Below are 22,209 nucleotides of genomic sequence, written 5' to 3' on the forward strand. Positions count from 1 at the left end.
TCATGGACAATTACACTATATTGTTTGAGAGAACTCCTTCTGTGGAAAGTATGTGTGAACACCTAACTCGAGGTAAGAAGTTTGAAGATGTGGATATGGTTGATAAAGTGCCAGTGAAGATTACCTCCAAAGGCCCTATCAAGATCGCTTCCAAGGGTCCTATCAAAATTACTGCTGAAGGCCTGGTGAAGACTGTTGCTGAAGTTAGAGTGCCTCCCATGATTATTACCACTCCTGGCCCTATTCCTTATACTTCTGATAAAGCTATACCCTGGAATTACGGTTTTGATGTTTATATCCATGGTGTTAAGCAGGAACCTTTGACTGATATACCTGTTACTGATGATAACCTTGATGTTGATAATATTGCTGGATCTAGTAAGATCACCAGAAGTGAAAGAATTTTCTCTCCTCCAGCTACCTCAAAAAATACAGTTCTTCCAACTACTACCTCCACTTCTGAGCCAAGTACTGATGCTCGAGGCAAAGGTCCTGTGGTTGAACCTGTGCAAGCTGAAGCACCAACTGCTGAAAATCTCTCTAAACAGATGGAAGAAGTGCTGAAGATCATTCGTAAGAGTCATTATGATATTGTTGACCAGTTGGGGCATACTCCTTCCAAAATTTCCATGTTGTCTTTGTTGCTGTGTTCTGAGGCTCATGCTAAAGCCTTGATCAAATTCTTAAGGACTGCTCATGTACCAAATGACATTTCTGTGGATCAATTTGAAAATTGTGTTGCACATCTGACTTATGATAATGGGTTAGGTTTTTCTGATGCTGACTTGACTCCTGCCAAAAGAAACCATAACAGAGCTTTACATATCTCCATTGAATGTAGGGGCACTACCTTGTCTCATGTGTTGATAGACAATGGCTCTTCATTGAATGTACTTCCCAAAGAGGTTCTGAACAAGCTCAGTCCTGAAGATGTTGTGTTAAGATCAAGTAATATAGTGGTGAGAGCCTTTGATGGTTCAAGAAGAGTGGTGCATGGAGAAATAGATCTCCCGATCAAAGTAGGCTCTCAAGTCTTCGATTCTACCTTCTATGTAATGGATATTCGTCCTGCGTACTCTTGTTTGCTTGGGCGCCCCTGGATCCACGGGGCAGGTGCTGTGACCTCCACTCTACATCAGAAGTTGAGATATCCAGTGAAGGGAAAGATCGTAACTGTTTATGGAGAGGAAGAATATATGGTCAGTCATGTGAATACATTTAAGTATGTTGAAGTGGAAGGTAAATATGTTGAGACTCCTTGCCAGACATTTGAAGTAGTTCCTTGGGTCGTTCCCGCTACTGAAGCTCCTCCTGTGGTTAAAAGAGTTCATGTGGTTACCAGAGTACCTCCTACAATGGCTTCCCTCAAAGATGCTAGAGCTGTGGTTGAAGAAGGTGGTTGTACTATTTGGGGTCAGCTTCCCGACATTCCTTACAAGTCTGACAAGTTTGGTTTGGGTTTCACTGCAGAGTCCCAGAAGGCTGTTCGTCGTGCTCGTGCTGTTCGTATCACCAATCCAGGGAACATGAAAGATCAAATCAATGTTGTGGGTGACTATAATGAAGACTACAATCTGGATAACTGGATTTTTCCTACTGTGGGTGATGGGCTCAACAATTGGAAGACTGAAGACGTTATTCCTATCTCCTTTAGTCAGGAGTAAATACTATTACTGTGTTGAACAATTAAACTTTTAAGCCTTGTGCCTTACCCGGGGCACAATGGTATGCTTGTTTCGGGATGTCATTTCATTTGCATACTTCATTCAATAAAAATCAATGGACGTTTCGTTTTCGTAAATATTGGGCTCTTTGTTTTTCTTTTATTTTATTTTCATCATCTATGTGTTCTTACACACACCCACATCACTAAAATGCAGATCCTTATCCACTCTGGGTCCTGTTGATAACAGTTCTACTATTGCCAATTATAATTTCGAGAATCCGATCTATCAAGCTGAAGATGGAAAGGATGAAGATTGTGAAGTACCTGTAGAGCTTGCTAGGTTATTACAACAAGAAGAGAAAGCTATACAGCCACATGAAGAGCCAATCGAAGTTGTGAATCTGGGAACTGAAGAAAACAGGAAAGAGGTCAAGATAGGAGCTGAATTAGAAGATGGTGTCAAGAGCAGATTAATTCAAATGTTACGTGATTATGTGGAAATCTTTGCTTGGTCCTATGAAGATATGCCAGGGTTGGATACGGACATTGTGGTTCACCATTTATCGGTAAAAGAAGATTGTCGTCCAAAGAAGCAGAAGGTTCGTCGCAGTATCCTGAAATGTCAGAAAAGATTAAAGCAGAGGTAATGAAACAATTTGATGCAGTGTTCTTAGCTGTGACTTATTATCCTCAATGGGTTGCAAATGTGGTACCGGTACCTAAGAAAGATGGTAAAGTACGTATGTGTGTAGACTACAGGGATTTGAATAAGGCCAGCCCCAAAGATGACTTTCCACTGCCTCATATTGATGTTCTGGTAGACAACACTGCTCAGCATAAAGTATTCTCTTTCATGGATGGTTTCTCTGGTTACAATCAAATCAAGATGGCACCTGAAGATATGGAGAAGACTACATTTATTACACAGTGGGGTACCTTTTGCTATAAAGTGATGCCATTTGGTTTGAAGAATGCCGGGGCAACATATCAGCGTGCTATGGTGGCTTTGTTTCACGATATGATTCATCATGAGATAGAGGTATATGTGGATGATATGATAGCCAGGTCCCAGAATGAAGAGCAACACCTTGATCATCTGCATAAGTTGTTTGAAAGGTTGAAGAAATACAAATTGAGATTGAACCCAAACAAGTGTACTTTTGGAGTTAGGTCTGGTAAACTCCTGGGTTTCATTGTCAGTGGAAAAGGTATTGAAGTAGACCCTGCAAAAGTGAAAGCTATACAAGAGATGCCAGCCCCCCGTACTGAGAAGGAAGTTAGAGGTTTCTTGGTACGGTTGAATTACATTGCAAGATTTATTTCCCAATTAACTGCTACCTGTGAACCAATCTTCAAGTTGTTAAAGAAAGATCAGGTAATGGAGTGGAATGATGAGTGCCAGACAGCCTTTGATGAAATCAAGAGATATCTCCTAGAACCTCCAATTTTGATGCCACCAGTTGATGGAAGACCCTTGATTATGTACTTAACAGTATTAGACAACTCAATGGGGTGTGTGTTGGGGCAACATGACGAGTCTGGTCGAAAAGAACAGGCAATATACTACCTTAGCAAAAAGTTTACCGACTGTGAAACAAGATACTCACTGCTCGATAAAACTTGCTGCGCTTTGGCATGAGCTGCTCACCGACTAAGACAGTATATGTTGACTCATACTACCTTATTGATTTCGAAGATGGATCCAATCAAGTACATATTCGAGAAACCTGCTCTCTCCGGATGAATAGCGAGATGGCAAATGATCTTAACAGAATATGATATACAGTACACTACTCAGAAGGCCATTAAAGGAAGTGTTGTAGCTGATCATTTGGCTCATCAGGCAGTGGATGATTATCAGTCAATGAGTTTTGAATTCCCCGATGAAGACATTATGATTATTACCAAAGAACCTGGACAATATGACGGACCTGAACAAGGATCCCGATGGACTATGGTTTTTGATGGAGCTTCTAATGCACTTGGTAATGGTGTTGGTGTTGTGATCATTTCCCCTGAAGGTTGTCATACCCCGATTACTGCAAGACTTTGTTTCTATTGTACCAATAACATGGCTGAGTATGAGGCATGTATCCTGGGCATCAAAGCTGCCATTGATATGAAAATTCAGTTCCTGGACGTATATGGAGATTCAGCCCTGGTAGTGAGTCATATTAAAGGAGATTGGGATACCAAGCATGAAAATCTTATTCCCTACAGAGAGCATGTGTTGTCTTTGATCCCACATTTTGAAGAGATTACCTTTGGACACATTCCACGAGGAGAGAATCAGTTGGCAGATACATTAGCCACCATGGCATCTATGTTTGAGATTAGCTGGGATGATGAAGCTCCCAAGATTACTATTGATAGATTTGAGAAGCCTGCATACTGCAATGAGATTGACACTGAAGGAGGAGAGGAAAAGCCTTGGTTCTATGAAGTAAAAAGATATCTTGAAACTCAGGAGTTCCCTGAAGGGGCATCTGTCAAAGATAAGAAGTTTCTGAGGAGGTTTTCTGCTAAGTTCTTATTGAGTAATGGAATTTTGTACAAACGCAATCATGATTCAACTTTGCTTCGTTGTGTGGATAAGAAGGAAGCAACAGAGATTATGGAAGACATGCATGATGGGATTTTTGGCACTCATTCTAGTGGTCATACTATGACAAAGAAGATATTGAGAGCAGGATACTATTGGTCTACCATGGAAGTTGACTGCTATCAACATTCCAGGACATGTCACAAGTGTCAAATCTATGTTGATAAAGTGCATATACCTCCGGCTCCATTAAATGTGTTGACTGCTCCTTGGCCTTTTGCCATGTGGGGCATTGATATGATTGGTGAGATCAAGCCTACTGCTTCTAATGGGCATCGTTTCATCCTAGTTGCTATTGATTACTTTACAAAGTGGGTAGAGGCAGCCTCATTCGCGTCTGTTACCAAGAATGTTGTGGCTTGATTCATTAAGAATAATCTCATATGTAGGTATGGCATCCCTGAAAGGATTATCACAGACAATGGCTCTAATCTGAACAATACCATGATTTCTGATCTCTGCATGCAGTTCAAGATTAAGCATCACAACTCTTCTCCATATCGTCTGAAGATGAATGGGGCAGTAGAAGCTGCTAATAAGAACATTAAGAAGATTCTACAGAAGATGACTGTTACTTACAAGGATTGGCACGAGATGTTACCATTTGCTCTTCATGGTTATCGTACTACAATACGTACTTCAACAGGGGCAACCCCATTCTCCTTAGTCTATGGTATGGAAGCAGTTCTGCCCATTGAAGTTCAGATCCCTTCCTTAAGAATCATGAAGGATGCAGGCTTGGATGAAGATGAGTGGATTCAGACTCGACTCGACCAGATAAATTTGATTGATGAGAAGAGGTTGGCAGCTGTTTGTCATGGTCAGATGTACCAGAAACGGATGATCAAAGCTTTCAATAAGAAGGTTAAGCCAAAGGTATATCAGGCTGGTGACCTGGTAATCAAGCGTATCATACTACCACAGGGTGATCCTAGGGGCAAGTGGACTCCTACATATGAAGCACCATTTGTGGTCAAAAGAGTATTCTCAGGAGGTGCCATGATGCTTACTACTATGGATGGTGAAGACTTTCCACAGCCTGTAAACGCAGACATAGTTAAAAAATACTACGCATAAAAAGAGACCCGCTAGGTTGACTGGCCTAGGCAAAAATAAGGGCATCCCGGCAAACCAAAAGGGTTCGGGCAAAAATTAGGGATATATATAAAAAAAATGTGTACCCGGCAAGTCGAAAACCTGAAAAGGCGGCTTGGGCAAAAAAGGGTATCCCGGTGGATTGAAAACCTGAAAGGGCAATCTAGGCAAAAGTTAGGGATTAAAGCGTATGACTATGTCTCGTTTGGATCACTCATGTAACTTCAACTGATGGTGCTACCTAAATCAAGTTCAAACAGATAAAGATCAATCCAATCATTTCTGTCTCAACAGCAGAAGATGAGATATTTGAAGATAATGGCAATAGTAGAATTGAAACTCAATAGGATCATTTTTCACATAGCTGTTTTCTTTGTTTTATAAAAAATTTACGACGAATTCCTCTTACTAGGATTTCTGTCTCCTTGTACAAACTTGCCTATGTATAGGTCACTTTGTGATATAAATAAAATTTTATCTTTGAATCCAGATTTACTTTTACTCTATTTACATAAGCGAAAACGTCCATTGGTTGTGTTTGAATGTATGTATGCTTTTGAATACGATTGATGTTTACCAGAAATGCATAAAATGCAGTAATAGTATTTACTAAGGACGAACGAGGGTAGTAGTTCAACGAAGCTTCGCCGGTTCATCCCCACTACAAATCCCCAGTAGAGCAAATCTATCTTTATAGATGCCTCGAATTACGTCTCCCCTTGAATTTATGTCCGTCTCTTTTATCCTCAGTCGGGATACTCAGGAACTTATTCCTTCAATAGAAGTACGACGAACGAATACGGGAAGTGACAAATACTATACTATCAAACAAGACGGGAACGAGTTCCTCATATTCTTCAGCAACGAATCGGGATTTATTTTCCCTAGCCAGCAGTTGTTATACAAAGATATCCGGACGCTTCAGGCCGCATGATTCATACATACATCATTTACATCATACCATGGCATATCCATAAGTGCATAATACATTTACTTAGATGCACCATGCCATGCATGCATACATATTGCATAAACTAACCTTTTCCTTGCAGGATGGTTATATACAGATAAAATACTATCAACAATTCACAACAGGTCAGAAACGATCTATACGAAGATCTAGTGCTGATACTTAATCATTACTCAAGGTGTCCTTGGATAGTAGGCAAACGGTCTATACGAAGATCTATTCCCTAGTCCAGGATGTTTTCAGGAGAGTTAATCCTGATACTCTTTTGTTCTTGGATAGTAGGCAAACGGTCTATACGAAGATCTATTCCCTAGTCCAGGATATTTTCAGGAGATTTCATCTTGACACTCTTTTGTTCTTGGATATTAGGCAAACGGTCTATACGAAGATCTATTCCCTAATCCAGGATATTTCCAGAAGAGATAATCATCACGAAGATTTATTTCTACTGGTCTATTCAACAATTCAAAACAGTTCAGAGACGATCTATACGAAGGTCTAGTGCTGATACTTAATTCAGAAAGAAATCGCCACGAAGATTTGGTTCTGACACTTAAATTAAAAGTATGTTCTTAGATACGATTCAGAGACGGCCTATACGAAGACCTAGTACTGATATCCAGTATCAACATCAAGATATTATCACCTCCTGATATTATGGATGGCATCTATAAGCCCATCTCCAGTTCTTCCAAGTGGCATCTTCAAGCCCACTTAAGCATATACAACCAGTCATCAGTGTTACTTTACGCACCAGCGAGTGCAAATTTTTGGGCTTTTGTGTTCAATCCCCTTCAACCTTCCAAGTCACGAATGGCACACAGGCCAATCTAACTCCTCAGGTTTCAGAAAATTGAACAGGGGCAGCTGTTGCACCCCAAAATTTGCCCTCTATTTTTAACTCTAACCAATTTTTTGTTTCACATTCATTTGCATCATCTTCATAGCATAACATTTTTTTCTGTCTTAATATTAGCCGGAATAATTTCTCGGAATTTACAAACAGACTAGTCAAATTAACTTTTTAACTGTGCCTAAAATTAGTCAACGAAAAAATGTCAAGTTTAAGTTTGCAAATGTCGGTAACATTAATCTGCGGTTCACGTGGCTTAATTTGACATGCTAAAAATATTTTTACGACTATTTTTGGTCATATGTTGATCAGTCTGAGCAGTTTAAACGGTCATAATTTTTATCTCAAAATCCGACCAAACGCTGTATTTTTCCGAGTCATTTATTTTGCGCTGATTATTTTGACGTGTTCATTTTATTTTTTCGAGCATTTTGGTGCCCGACTTTTTTTTTTTTGAGTCTATTTATTTTTATATTGGGTCTAGAATAAATAAATAGGTTAATTAGTTTTTATTTTAATTTTAACTATTTTAATTATTTAACTTTATTCAGTTTTTAATTTAATATTGGGTTTCAAAATAAACTTAGGCCCATTATCATTAACCTAATTTGTTCCTATATATATTTACTAGCATGACTGATAGAGGGAGGCCAAAAGACAGAACAAAAAAGAGAAACTGAGAGTGGGTGATCTATACTATCGTAAACACAGTTTGGTAATAGTTTATATATGATATATACTTTATCTATTTTGTTGATATATTTGTTACTGTGTTTCAAATACATGTTCATATGTGTGACTGTGTTATGTATTCCAGATACATGCGGTTTGGTTAAATATATCAGGATATCGCCGTTTTGCTTTTTTATGCACATAAGTATAACATGTATAATAATTTGGTTCATTGTATTATGTATTTGATGTGTTTGTTTTTATATAAGTTTTACATGTCTCATAATATATAATATAATATAATAATAATTTTGTTGTTAATAAAAATGCATATGGATCATATAATATATAATTTATAATATGTAACTAGTGTGTTAAATATATATATGTTTCTATTTTATGTTATAATTTGATTATGTTTTCGGATCGGATCGTGTCAATACGCCGTTTTCACATATACGTGTATGAGGCGTGACATTTGTGTTATCCGATCCAGTTGCGATGATCGCAATTTTGCGCTAGCTACGCCGTTGTTTTTTTTTTTTAATTCATATTTTTTTTTTAATACATATATTTAGATCTGCACATTTTTTTTCATAACTAACTACCCTGATTTTTCCTAAACCCTGACAATTTCGCCACAAACTCTAAATTTCAAACCTAAAACTTTAACCGTGTTATTTCCTCTAAACCATAAACCTTTTCTTAAACCTTAACAAACTTTATTATTATTTCCTATTTTCGCTCATATTTATGTTATTCATACACTGTAACTGCTTCGCCCTTGTAATATTTTAAGTTTTAACTTGTAATATTTTCAGTTTTACTTTTCGCCATCTTTATTATGTAACTGCACCAAAGCGTTGTAATAATTAGGGTTTTATTTTCTGCCATTTATTTTCTGCCATTTTATTTTTCTGCCATTTATTTTTCTGCCATTTAAATTCCTGACATTGATCCTATATTAACTGCGTGGTTTAGTAATGTAGGGCGTGAAAACCTACTAAATTAATTATTTAATATTTTTCTATAACCTTTATATTTTTTGTAAATAAATAATAAATACTAACTATTTTAATAACTTTTTTTATTACTTACTTATAATAATAAATCCTTATATATTTTGTAAATAAAATCTAATTGACCATTTTTCTAATTGAATAATAATAATAAACCTATTAATCTAATAATTTGATATTTTCTATAATCTTTATTTATTTTGTAAATAACTAACTTAATATTTTTCATATAACTCTTTTATTTTATAAGTTGTACATTAATGTATTTTAAATTCTTTTATTATTACTAATTTATTTTAAACTCATATTTTTCTAATAACTTCTAAAAAAATCTAACTTGTTTAACCTAAAATAATTTCTTTTAAAATTCTAACCTTTTTATTATCACTTTATTATTATTGTTATTTTATTATTGCTTTATTACCATTGTTTATTTATTATTTTATTATTATTTGCTTTTATCTATTCTATTTTTGCTTCATTATTTTCCTTATTTTAATTTTTTTTTATTTATAATATTAGGAACAAATGTATAGGTTGTAAATTTATTCTTTCTCGCCTGATTATTATGTATCTGTCCCATAGCCATGTAATAGTTTAGGAATTTATTTTTCTTGCTTTTATTTTTGTAAATATTTATTGCGTGGTTAGTAATTTAGGGAGTGCAAAAAACTAACTGTAAATAATTGAACTTAGAAAATTAAATTCAAGACAAATATCTGAAAAATAACACTCACACACGTAAGTCGATCTTTGATCGCCATCTGTACTTCCTAGGGTATTCCTCTTGGTTGCCTTCTTTAAATGGTCAATTCCCTCGAAAATAGGGGTGTCTTAAGCAAAGTCCCTTCAAACAGAAAAATCATCAAGTCCCTATAAACTTAAAAGATCAAGTCCCTACGAGGTTGCCTACGATATAATGATCTTGTCCCTTCGGTAAATATGATGATAGTCCCTACGAGTTGCTAAAGACACCCCTTATGTTGCCTTCATTGACCATACGATGACCCTACGCCCGTCCCTTAAACACATCCAAGGTAATGACTACCTATTCCTTAATAATAGGGACAGTCTTACCATTGAAAGAATATACGAGAACACGAAAGACTTAATCTAGGGTAGGTATCTCATAGTTACTTGCTCACACTTTTCGAAATTACTTTTACACCTCACAATTTCTAAACTAGGCTTTGTATACACCCATACGAGGGTCATTACAAAGTACTTAAAGAAATTTTTCTAATCACACACTACACTCTTGCAAACAAACAAAGTGAGCTAAGTAACTAAGAGCCCATGGATAACCATGGATATAAAGGGTGCTAATACCTTCCCTTTGTATAACCTACCCCCCGAACTCAAAATCTTTTTAAGGTCTTTCCTGTTCTTTTATGTCCTTTCCTTTTGGATAAAATAAAAGTCGGTGGCGACTCTTGCTATCCGCAACATTTAACTAAAGTCAGTTCTCCCACCGTGTTACACCATGCAAGCATGCATCATCCATTGCCAAATTTGGAAATTGAATTTGAAGGTGCAAATATCACAAGCAGCAGCTATAAATAGAGGCCTCTAGCATCAAAAATAAGGATCCTTGCGTGCCAACTTTCCTCCAATACCTCAAACCCTCACATTTGAAAGGAGAAACCTGAGAATTTTCTTTGAAAATTGAGTTTGAATCTCACTATTTGGAGATTCAAAACTCCAGGGATCCAAAGCTTTTGTTCAATTATAAACCACTTCTGCAAGCTTCCTGAGTGAGATCAAGCAAGAATCAAAGCAAAAGCAATCGAGTTCTGCACAACATTGAAGGTATTTTCCAAAAAAAACCTTCTCTTCGATTCTCTCTTAATTCTCATCAATTCTCTTGGATCCTTGGTTGTCTGAAGTCCTACCAATGTAGGCAAGAAGATTGAGATGCTTTGAGGTCAAATCGAAGCAACTCAGTTCATTTACCTCAAATTTCAACTCCATGTATCTCTCAATATACTTTGAGTTAGGATGAATTTAGGTCAGATTCGTGATCAGTGCCATTTTTAATTTAAAATCATGTCCTTCTTTTTCATTTTTGTGATGGTGATGAGTGGACCAGTCCGGCCAAGGTCGCCTGAGAAGATGGCCGGTTTTTGTGTTGGTGATAAGCTGGACTGTCCAGAGCCACATGATCATTCCATTATGTTTTAATCACGAACGTTAGTTTTAAATACTATTCGTGTGGCACGCTGACTCGTGTACATGGTGGAACACGCGTTCGGATCCACTTGATCTGCCACCTCAATTAATGAGGGAGATCAAGTGGTCCACGTTTTTTCTGAATATATGAATTTCATTTTATTTCCTTTATTTTCATTAATTCATATTAATTTTAATATTGATCCAAAAAATATGAGAGTTTCACCAAATAATTTTAAATAAAATCCTCTTTCATTTTCTGAATTAAAATCATTTTTTGGATCATTATTAATACTTTTCATGATTTAATAGATTTTGTGAATATTTTTATTTGTTTAAAAATACTTTTAAGTTTCCAAAAATTATGAAAAAAATTCTCCAAGGTCCTTTGACCTTGTTTGACCTATGATAAATCTCATGGCCATTTCTTTGGTATTTTGATGAGGTTTTAGGAAATTGATCAACCATTATTTAATTTAATGCATATTTTTATTATTTTTAATTGTTTAAATGCCAAATTAATTGTGTAGAGCCATTTTAATTGACTTGTTGAGTTTGACTTGTGTTGTTGAGCCTTGGTCAAGGTTGATTTGACTTTGTTAGGTTAAGATCATTAGATTTAGGGGATTGATGGAATGTACATTCCATCTCCCAAAATGAATGAATGATCTTAATTTGGTAAAAATCCTCCTTTGACCAATTTGTGTTGAATCTATTCCCCCTCCCTCTTCATCTTATTCCCCTTTTTCATTCATTCATGTAGTGGACCTATGACATCTCTATATCCTAAGGCTAGTTGATTGCAAAATCAACATGAGTATGGATGAGATTAGGTCCCCCATTTTGCATATTCTTTTTGTGTGTGGTATGTTTCGTGAGCATAGTTTATCATACTATGTCTCTAACATGCATTAACACCAAAATTCTATTGCCCGACCTTAAATAGTTGTGACTTCTACATAAGTCTAATTATGATTGCTTAACATAGCGCTAAATTTGTGACACAAAAGGCATAACATTCTAGTTAGTGATATTGTAAGTCTCCCCTCTTTCATGGTATTGTGTGGAAACTTGGCATTTTTTCCTTCCTTTGGAAGATGTCTTGGTTCAAGGATCCATGCTTGTGATAAGTGGGTTGAGTTTTCTCCAAAGAATGACTTAAATAAATCAAAGCAAAAGCAATACTATCTTATAATCAAATAACAACTAACATTTAATTTCAAGTCATTTACTTTTATGCACTTTAATTTTTAAGCTTTTAATTCATTTGCCATTATTCATACCATTCAATTTGTTTACTTTAATCCTATTTTCCCTTTGCCCACTTGGGCTATATTTTGTGATATATTGTGTTTGTGTATACTTGTTTGTTTGGTCTTTTGACCTTAATGTACATAATAAGAACAAAAACCCTAAAAACCATTTTTGTGTGGACTGTTGGTTTGATCTGAGACTATTGGACTTAGAATTTAGGCAACACTCCCTATGCAAAGGACTTGGCCAATGCCAACTTTCATGAAGTCAAGTACTTGTGAAGTGAACATTCATCTGATATAATATTGAAGATCCATTTGAGTTCATCTGCAACATGATCATTGTGAAGCTGTTATTATGAACATGTGTCTTATACCATCTTTGAAATCATCTGATACATGGGAAATTTTGAAGAAGATCATGGAGTTGCTAAGCTTGGATGTGGCTATCTTTATTTGATGCCTTGTCCTTCATCTTGCTACTTGTGTATTTATATTGCTTGATTCTAAAGTCCAAGGGAAATTTGGATTTCTATATGACATTCTTGTCTATTGGATTGCACCTCATTGGTCAGATCTTTTCAACTCTTAACTTTTAAATTTGTGCTTAGAATTAGTCTCTTCATCTCCTCCTCACTTCTTTAATTTCAAATCTCTCCCTCCTTTTAAAATCTTCTTTCCTTGTGTTTGTTTTCTAAGCTTAGACCATTTTGCAAATTAGAAACTTTGGCCTTATGCCATTGCATTTTCAAACTCTTTTCTTAAATAAACTTGTAAATAAACTTAACTATACTTGACTTAAAATTTTCAAAAAGCCAAAAAGAACTAACGCTCATTCAAACCATTTTTAGGCCTTTTGTGCCTTTGTCAAACTTTATTTTTTTTGTTAAAAGCAATGCACCCACTTTGAAATTGATACCACGAACTACGAGGTTTTGATCCCTCATTTTTATGTTGGTACGTAGGCACAAGTCCGAAGGTCTTTCAAACACAAAAATAATTAATGAATTCTTCTGTCATCCCTCCATTCCATTTTATTGCAAACATCATTTTGTACAAAAACACATATGCACACAAAAAAGGGCTCCCTAGGAGTATCTAGGACACTTTTGGTGCTAACACCTTCCCTCTGTATAACCAACCCCCTTACGTGTAATCTCTGGCATTTTATTAGTTTTGATTTGAAAACTTCTTATCTTTGGGTTTTGTTCTTACTTTTCCCTTTTCCCTTGGAAACAATAAAAGTGCGGTGGCGACTCTGGTTTTATTGACGTCTAGCTTATCCATAACTCGACGGTCATGAATTTACCGCTATAGAGCCCTTGTCATGGAAGATGTCTTGGTTTAAGGATTCATGCTTGTGAAAGAATGGTTGAGTATTCTCCAAATAATTACTTAATCAATTAAAAACAAACACCACTATCCCTTGACTAACATTTGATTAACTCTTGTTAATATTGCTTCACTTTCAAGTCATTTACTTTATGCAATTTAAATTTCAGTCATTTATCATTCATTTCCATTTACATTCCATTTAACTTGTTTATGTTTATGTTATTTTCACTTTGCTCATTTGAGCCATATCTTGTGATTGTATATATTGTTTGTGCATTTTAGTTTTGTTTGTGGTCTTAGGACCTTAAAATACTTAATAACAACAAAAACCCTAAAAAATGTCGGTGGACTGTTGATCTTGATTTAAACTTTTGGACTTAGAACTAGGCAACATTCCCTGTGCAAAAAGGACTTGGCCAATGCCAACATTTTGAAACCAAGCTATTATAGACTGAGCCTTCATCTGATGCAAGCCTTGGATCTTGTTTGAATTCATCTGCTACTCTGTCTTTGTGTTAATTATTATTTTGACCTTGTGTCTGATGCTCTGTTGTGAGTTGATCAAGGAATATTTCATCTGATACATTGGAAGACGATGAAGATTGATAGCTATTGGAGTTGCTTACTTGGATGTGGCTATCTTTATTTGATGCCTTGATCTTCATGATGTCTGGATATTGCTAATTGTTCCTTGATTATTGTTTGATTCAAAGTCCAAAGGAAAAGTCAGTTTTCTATATGACATTTTTGTCTGTTGGATTGCATCACATTGGTCAGATATTTTTAACTCTTAACTTTTAATTTATACTTAGGATAGTCTCTTCCTCTTCTCCCACTTCTTAAATTTCAAAATCTCTCCCCCTTTTCAAAAACTTTCTTTGCTTGTGATTTCAAACTTAGACCTTATTTTAAGTAGAAACTTTGGCCTGATGCCAATGGATTTTAAAACTCTTTCTTAAATCAAATTTGTAAATAAACTTAATCATATTGACTTAACATTTCAAAAAGACAAAAAGGAATTAACAACTTCATTCAAACTTCTGGACCTTTTGTGCCTTTCTTATTAACCTTTTGTTAAAAGCAATTCACCAACTTTGAAATTATTACCACGAACTACGAGGTTTTGATCCCTCATTTTTATGTTGGTACGTAGGCACAAGTCCGAAGGTCTTGTCAAACACAAAAATATAATTAATTAATTCTTTTCTCATCCCCACACTCTATTTTTCTCAAACATCTTTTATGCCAAAAACACATACACACATAAAAAAGGGTTCCCTGGGACACTTTGGGTGCTAACACCTTCCCTTTGTGTAACCAACCCCTTGCCTGTAATCTCTGGCATTTTATTAGTTTTGATTTAAAAACTTCTTATATTTGGGTTTTTTTCGTACTTTTCCCTTTTCCTTTGGAAATAATAAAAGTGCGGTGGCGACTCTGGTTTTATTGACATTAAGCTTATCCATAGCTTGATGGTCATGAATTTACCGCTACAAAAATTAAGTGGCGACTCTGCTGGGGAGTAGTTCTCAATGGGTTTAGCCTACCTTTTTATGTGTATTTATTTGTATATTTGATGTTTGTATATTTGTTTGTGTGATATAATTTTTCTGTTGTGCTTGGTGGTCTCTGAGTGGTGAGATAAGTTCTAACCCGAACTTGAGTGCAATTAAGATAGGAGGATGGTATAGTCATGTTCAACTTGTGTGGAGTAGTCCTTAACGAGTTAGCTTGAAACCCATCTACTCAGTGGAGACCCTTTTGGAGTTACTAATGGCACACAAGTTATTTGTGGTTAGGCATTACTTTCTCTGATTTGGGGTCCGAGAAGCTGAGGACCGTAGAAAATTTAATCCAACTTGGCCTATTTAGGACGTAGTGCGGAGACTGTTCAGGTTTAGACCTGATAACAATTGTTACGTGATACTACACTCAGACGAGTTTCTCTTGAGAATATTATGGGTTGATGAGTCAATCATCATAACCTGTAATATCTGATATATGGGATTAAGACTCTGGTAACTCTTTTAGAACATGATCTACAGATTTTATCCTTAGTACACTCCTTTGGGATGGTTCTTAACCTGACTCCATGCTCGTGACTCACAACAAACCCTTTGATTCTCGGTTGATCCGATCAAGTCTCATCAATATCAATGGAACTTGGGTATTGATAAGGTGAAAACCATAATCCACCAAAATGGATGATTGATCTTGATGATGACTTGATCCATCCCTTGACCTTTGTTTGTGTTTTCCTTGTGTGTGATCCCTTGTTTCTGATTGTTGCGTTCATGCATACATGCGCATCATAACATTCATCACAGAAAAATAAATTTCAAGGAACTGAGGTCTCATTTGCAAATATTTTCAGACCATGGATTGTGGATGAAGGAACACTAAGAAGTACGACTTTAGATGTCCTGATTTGAAAGAGCTAAGGAAGTTGTCATCTTCTGTATTAGATCCCTTGGACTTCCAGCAACGTCATGGGAAGCTCTTGTCTGTGTTATCTACTGATGTGGTTGAAGGACTTCTGAGTGTTTTGGTTCAGTTCTATGATCCTCTCTACCAATGCTTAACTTTTCCTGATTATCAGCTTGTGCCTACGTTAGAGGAGTATGCCCATATTTGGGTATACCCGTATCTGACAAAGTACCTTTCAGTGGATTGGAGGAGATTTCCAAATCTCATATTATAGCTGAAGCTCTTCATCTGAAGAAATACGAGATTGGTGCTCATTTAGTGAAGAAAAGAGGTATTCTTGGGTTGACTTCTGAGTTCCTCATTGGTAAAGCTACTTTTTTTGCTCAAGATGGAAACGTGGATACTTTTGAAGCCATCTTTGTATTGCTCATTTGTGATCTAGCTTTATTCCCTAACATTGACGGCTTTGTTGATGTTAACGCCATTAGAAACTTCTTGATTGGGAATCATGTTCCTACCCTGTTGGGTGACATGTATTTCTCTTTGCATTTGAGGAACTCTAAAGGTGGTGGGATTATTGTTTGTTGTGTTCCTCTTTTGTACAAGTGGTTTATTTCGCACTTGCCTCATACGCCTGCTTTCTTGGAGAACAAGCAATGTCTACGGTGGTCTCAGAGATTTATGTCTCTCACTAATGAAGATATTGGTTGGTATGATTCTGCATTGAGTAGTGTGGACATTATTGATAGTTGTGGTGAATTCTCTAATGTGCCTCTCATTGGTATCCAAGGAGGAATTAACTATAACCCTACTTTGGCTCGTCGTCAACTTGGGTTCCCCTTGAGAGATAAACCTAATAACACTCAGTTAGAAAATCTTTTCTATCAAGAGGGTAAAGATCCCCAACATCTGAAGCAAAGGATGATACATGCTTGGCATAATGTGCATAGGAAAGGAAGATCCAAGTTTGGTCTGTGCAACTGTGTAGCTTTGGAAGCTTACACTATTTGGGTGAAAAAGAGAGCTTTGGAGCTAAAGATGTCGTATGCTTGTGAAAGACCTATGTCTTTGGTTGTGGTTGAGCCATTAACTCTCCCTAACCAAGATGTAGAGGAGTTGGAAGACGCATTCACCAAGATGAAGCAAGAGAGAGATATGTGGGAAGAACGGTTCCATGCTTTGAGTCGAAAGCATGAAGAGTTGCAGCTTGAGTCTAAGGGCAAGGATGCGCTTATTGAGATTCTTGAAGACTAGGCAGTGAAGAGACTGAGAGAGCCAAAGGGTCTATCTTTGTAACACCCTAAACTGCTTTCAGGATTATCGACTAACCCCACAAACCAACACAGGCCTTTTCAGCATGTTTTGTCCTTACTCTGACGCTTCCTGGGAAACTTTCCAGAAGGTCACCCATCCCAATACTACTCCAAGTCAAGCACGCTTAACTATGGAGTTCTTATTGGTTAGGCTACCGAAAAGAAGATGCATCTTGTTGGTATAGGTAGTACCAATTAATCCTTATAAGCCTTCATTCAAGCATGCAGTCCCATACCTGCATAGCCTCAGGATCCCTTTCATTCTGATGTGAATTCGATTTTTCCCCTAGAAGCTGCTAGGAGTGTCTCATTGTCATGCCTCATGCATCGACAACCACTCATATCGCCCTCGTATGTTACATGTAACCACTCTTCGGCCTCTCCGACCTCAGGTGTTACATGCCCACCAGCTTCCGCTTGGTTCGTCTCCGAACCACATCGTACTGGGAGAGGTATGGCTCTGATACCACTATGTAACACCCTAAACCTCAAAATAATTTATTTATAAAAGAAACTACTTTCTAGGATGTTACTTCATCACAAAAACTCAATAAGTAATGTGTATTTATTAAAAACCATAGCGAAAGTAAAGATAAACATGTAATGGTCTGAACAAAACATCTCCAACAATAAAATCTATAAGAGTAATAAAATCCAATACATAAGGAAAAACAACCGCCCAAAATCCCAGTGTTACAGTTAAGAGCATTTTATTCGACTAAATGGAAAAATAGTATAGTAAATGCTGAGAGGCATCATGCCGTCTCACAGTACTCACGATCTTACCCCTCATGTTGATCACCTGTCCCCAAGTCGTATAGACAACATCAAACAAAGAGAAAAGGGGTGAGAATACATTTACATGTAATAACGATGAAATTTTAGCAACAAAATGACATTAAAGAAACACAACAATCATACATAAATGGTATATATCAATCAAATATAATCCCAAACACACATCACAATAAAATGCAATGCTATGATCCACCAACCCCATCACCTATATGCATGTGGTACCAAAAATATATTGTGGAATTAGAGGAATGTTATCGATCTTATTCCATTAGTCCCTGGTCATTCCCACCCAGACCAGCGATCCCCACCAGTGGATCTGAGATTCGCCCCTGGTCTTTTCCACCAAGACCAACGATCCCCACCAATGGATCTGAGGCCACCAAAATGGACCGAAGTCCCACCTAAACTCCAAAATACATGAATGCATGGTAATATGAATCACGAATATGCATTTCATGGACAAACATCATAATTCACCAAAATTATGTATAATAATTCTTATAAACACCAAAATTATCCCAAAGGATATCACTAAAATAGGTTCCATTCACGAACCACAGATTATCCAATAAGGATCGCCCAAATTCAAATCACCTAAAATTCTATTTATAAAACAATATATTCACTTTTCTTACACCCAAAATTATTTAGCTAATTATATTCCTAAAAGTGAGTTAAATATTCTAATATTTTTATAATATTTTATAAAAGGTATATTTTATTGTTTTAGGACTATTTTATCACCATTTTAACTTTAAAAAATCAATTGGATGATCTTCAAACTCAAAATGACAAAAGCAACAAAATTACAAAAATGCCCCTGAGCCGTTGCCGGTCAGCCGTCATCTGATTCGTCGCCGCCAGTTCATCGTCGCCGCCCGATCCGTCGTTGCATCCCGATTTCGCTGCCGCCAGTGGCGGATTAGAAATATTTTAATGTGGGGACAAAAGTATAACTTATAATTATTATTATTTGTTTTTTAAAAAAATATTTTAATATTATTATTTTTATTAGAGATATTAGAATATAATTTTTAAGATATAAAAATTATATAATAAATAAACATTTAACGTTTTAAGGACTAAATTTTTAGGATTTTTTACCAATATACCCCACATTTTCAATTAATTTCCCAAAATAACCCACGTTTCAAAAAATTTCCCAATCTACCCCAGTTTTAGGAGGAGGCGCCAATTGGATTGGCGACCCCTCTTAAAAATTACAAGGAGGCGCCAATCCAATTGGCGACTCCCTTAAAAAAGCCTCAAATGAAAAAACCTTCAACATGAAAGTTGTAGATCTTTTCAAGACAATGAATTTGGATATAAATTTTGCATCATTTGGATTTTTTATGAGAAAGTTATGGGCAGTTGAAGTTGGACTTCTGAGTTTTTCAACTGTAATCTGACCTATAATGTCTTGCATTATTTCATGTGTTTCTTTTAGAGTTATGAAATTTTGTCCAACATAACATTTGAAGTAGACATATTAAATTTTCCAATGCACTTGGTCCCACCTCAAAATAATTAAAAATGAGTGAGGTAGGTCCTTGCGAACTTGACCCAAAATTAGGGTTTCAACTGTAATCTGACCTATAATGTCTTGCATTATTTCATGTGTTTCTTTTAGAGTTATGAAATTTTGTCCAACATAACATTTGAAGTAGACATCTTAAATTTTCTAATGCACTTGGTCCCACCTCAAAATAATTAAAAATGAGTGAGTTAGGTCCCTGCGAAGTTGACCTAAAATTAGGGTTTCTGTCAAAATGATCTATAATGTTTTGAAATGAATGATGAGCTTCCAAGTTTCAAATGGATTTTTGATGAACATGAAAGTTGCTCATATGGCGACTGTTGTTAAAACTTGAATGGAGGCGCCAGTTGGAATGGCTAGGGCAGGTGCCCTAGGCTAGGGCAGGTACCCTAGGCTAGGGTAGGTGCCCTAGCCAATCCAATTGAGAAGACGGTTGAGTTAAAGCATACCCAGCATTCACCACCTTCTTGCGAAGATTCTTATCTTTTATAGCACGCATGAAGTTTTGTGCAATGTGTCTGATACAGTAGACATGTGTAGAAGGAGGATCATGCCATCCGTTGTCATGGTTGTTGTAGGCACTTTCGATGGCAGCATGTCTATCAGAAATCAAACATAGATTGGCTTGTGGAGCGACATGCGTTCTGAGATGTCGAAGAAAGAAACCCCATCCACCAGCCGTTTCACCTTCAACAAGAGCAAAGGCAATGGGAAATACATTGTTGTTACCGTCTTGTGCAACTGCCATGAGCAACGTACCCTTATATTTTCCGTATAACCAAGTGCCATCAATTTGTAGGAGAGGTTTGCAGAAAGCGAAACCTCTGATGCACGGGTCAAATGCCCAAAAGAGACGGTGAAATATTCTATTACCTGTAGCACAGGTTCCGTCTGGCATCATTGCTGGCACTGTCTCCAGAATTGCCACAGTTCCTGGGACATAAGTTTTTAGTGCCCATAAAAACCGTGGTAATTCCTTGAATGAGTCCTCCCAGTTTCCGAAAACCTGCTCAACAGCCTTTGTCCTCGCAATCCATGCTTTCTTGTAAGATGGAGTATAATTATATGTTGTTCGGATATGGGATATAATTATACTCACCTTCACTGATGGGTCTTTATTTACCAATGGCAGAATGTCTCGACATATCAAAGCTGTGCTCAGTTTACGGTGATCTTGTTCAACCGTTGTTGCGACGCAACTGTGTGGTGGGTCTATTGAAGCGATCTCCCAAGAGTCATTTTTCTTCTTGTAAGATGCAGCCAAACGAAATTTACAAAGCATGTTACGACATTCGATAACATACCTTCTAGAATCAGTGCGTTTCACCGTAAAGTCAGCAAAGTTGTTCATGTGGTATTTTTTGATTGCCAAGACACATTCCTCTTTGGTACGAAACATGTCTCCCACCTTTAATTCGCCTACTGGTCTCGGATACGGATTATAGAAGACACTGTCGGACATTTCATCGTCGTTAAGAGCCATATTTGTCATATGTTGAGGAGGAATATAGGCATGAGTAGGAGGTATTGGTGGTGGTTGAGCCTCATCTTCATCGTCGTTATTCAGGATGTGATCAACCTGTATCTCAGTCTCCTCTTCTTCTTCATCAATAACGTCGACCTCTACTTCTGCTTCTGGGTTGAGTTCATCTGACCATTGTGCATCATCTGCAGCATCTCCACCAGCTGGATCCTGATCTGTTAGTTGAGACTGTTGAGACGGTATACATGGCTGTAGAGTAATGTACAACTCGATACAATCCATGCCTGAATGTTCATGACTAAGAAACATGCTTTCAACATCTTCATCGTCTCGTATCTTTAGGGGGAAAAACTTGCATTGACCATTCTCAAAAAATATAGGATTCTGATATGTCATCTTTGACACATTACCTGATGCTATGAAGGATTGTATTCTTTTTTTGAAATGCAAAAAGGTTGCATTTCTCTTCATCGTCACTCTAATGGTATCAGTGTTTTTAAAACAAAAACCATGAATCTCAGACTCAAAAGTTTCACCGTTGCAGTGAACGTTGATACTGTATAATGATGAAGATGACATTTTGGAGATGAAAACTATTTTGCAAGTGCAGATGAATGTGAGTGAAGATGCTAGGTATTTTGCAGATGATAAGTATTAATGTGAGTGAAGATGAATGTGAGTGAAGATGAAAAGGATTTTGCAAGTGCAGATGAATATGATAGTAAGACACTTAAATAGATGGTATCAGTGTCTCACATTGAAGCAAGTCTGAGATACCGTGTCAAGCATGCAAGTAATTTCATAGATGAGGTGTTTGTCATGCAATACAGTGTGACTTGATGTGTCAAGCATGCTAGGTAGTCAAGAGTTGATGTGTCTGTCATGCAAGACAGAAGTGAGTATTCAGCATGCAGAATAGTAGAGAGCCACGTGTCTGAGATGATGTGTCAATCCTGCAAGACAGTGTGAGTTGATGTGTCAGCCAGGCAAGCTATCAAGAAGGTAGTCATCAGCATA

This window comes from Lathyrus oleraceus, chromosome 7, assembly GCF_024323335.1.
Source record: "Lathyrus oleraceus cultivar Zhongwan6 chromosome 7, CAAS_Psat_ZW6_1.0, whole genome shotgun sequence".
Classification (NCBI taxonomy): Eukaryota; Viridiplantae; Streptophyta; class Magnoliopsida; order Fabales; family Fabaceae; genus Lathyrus; species Lathyrus oleraceus.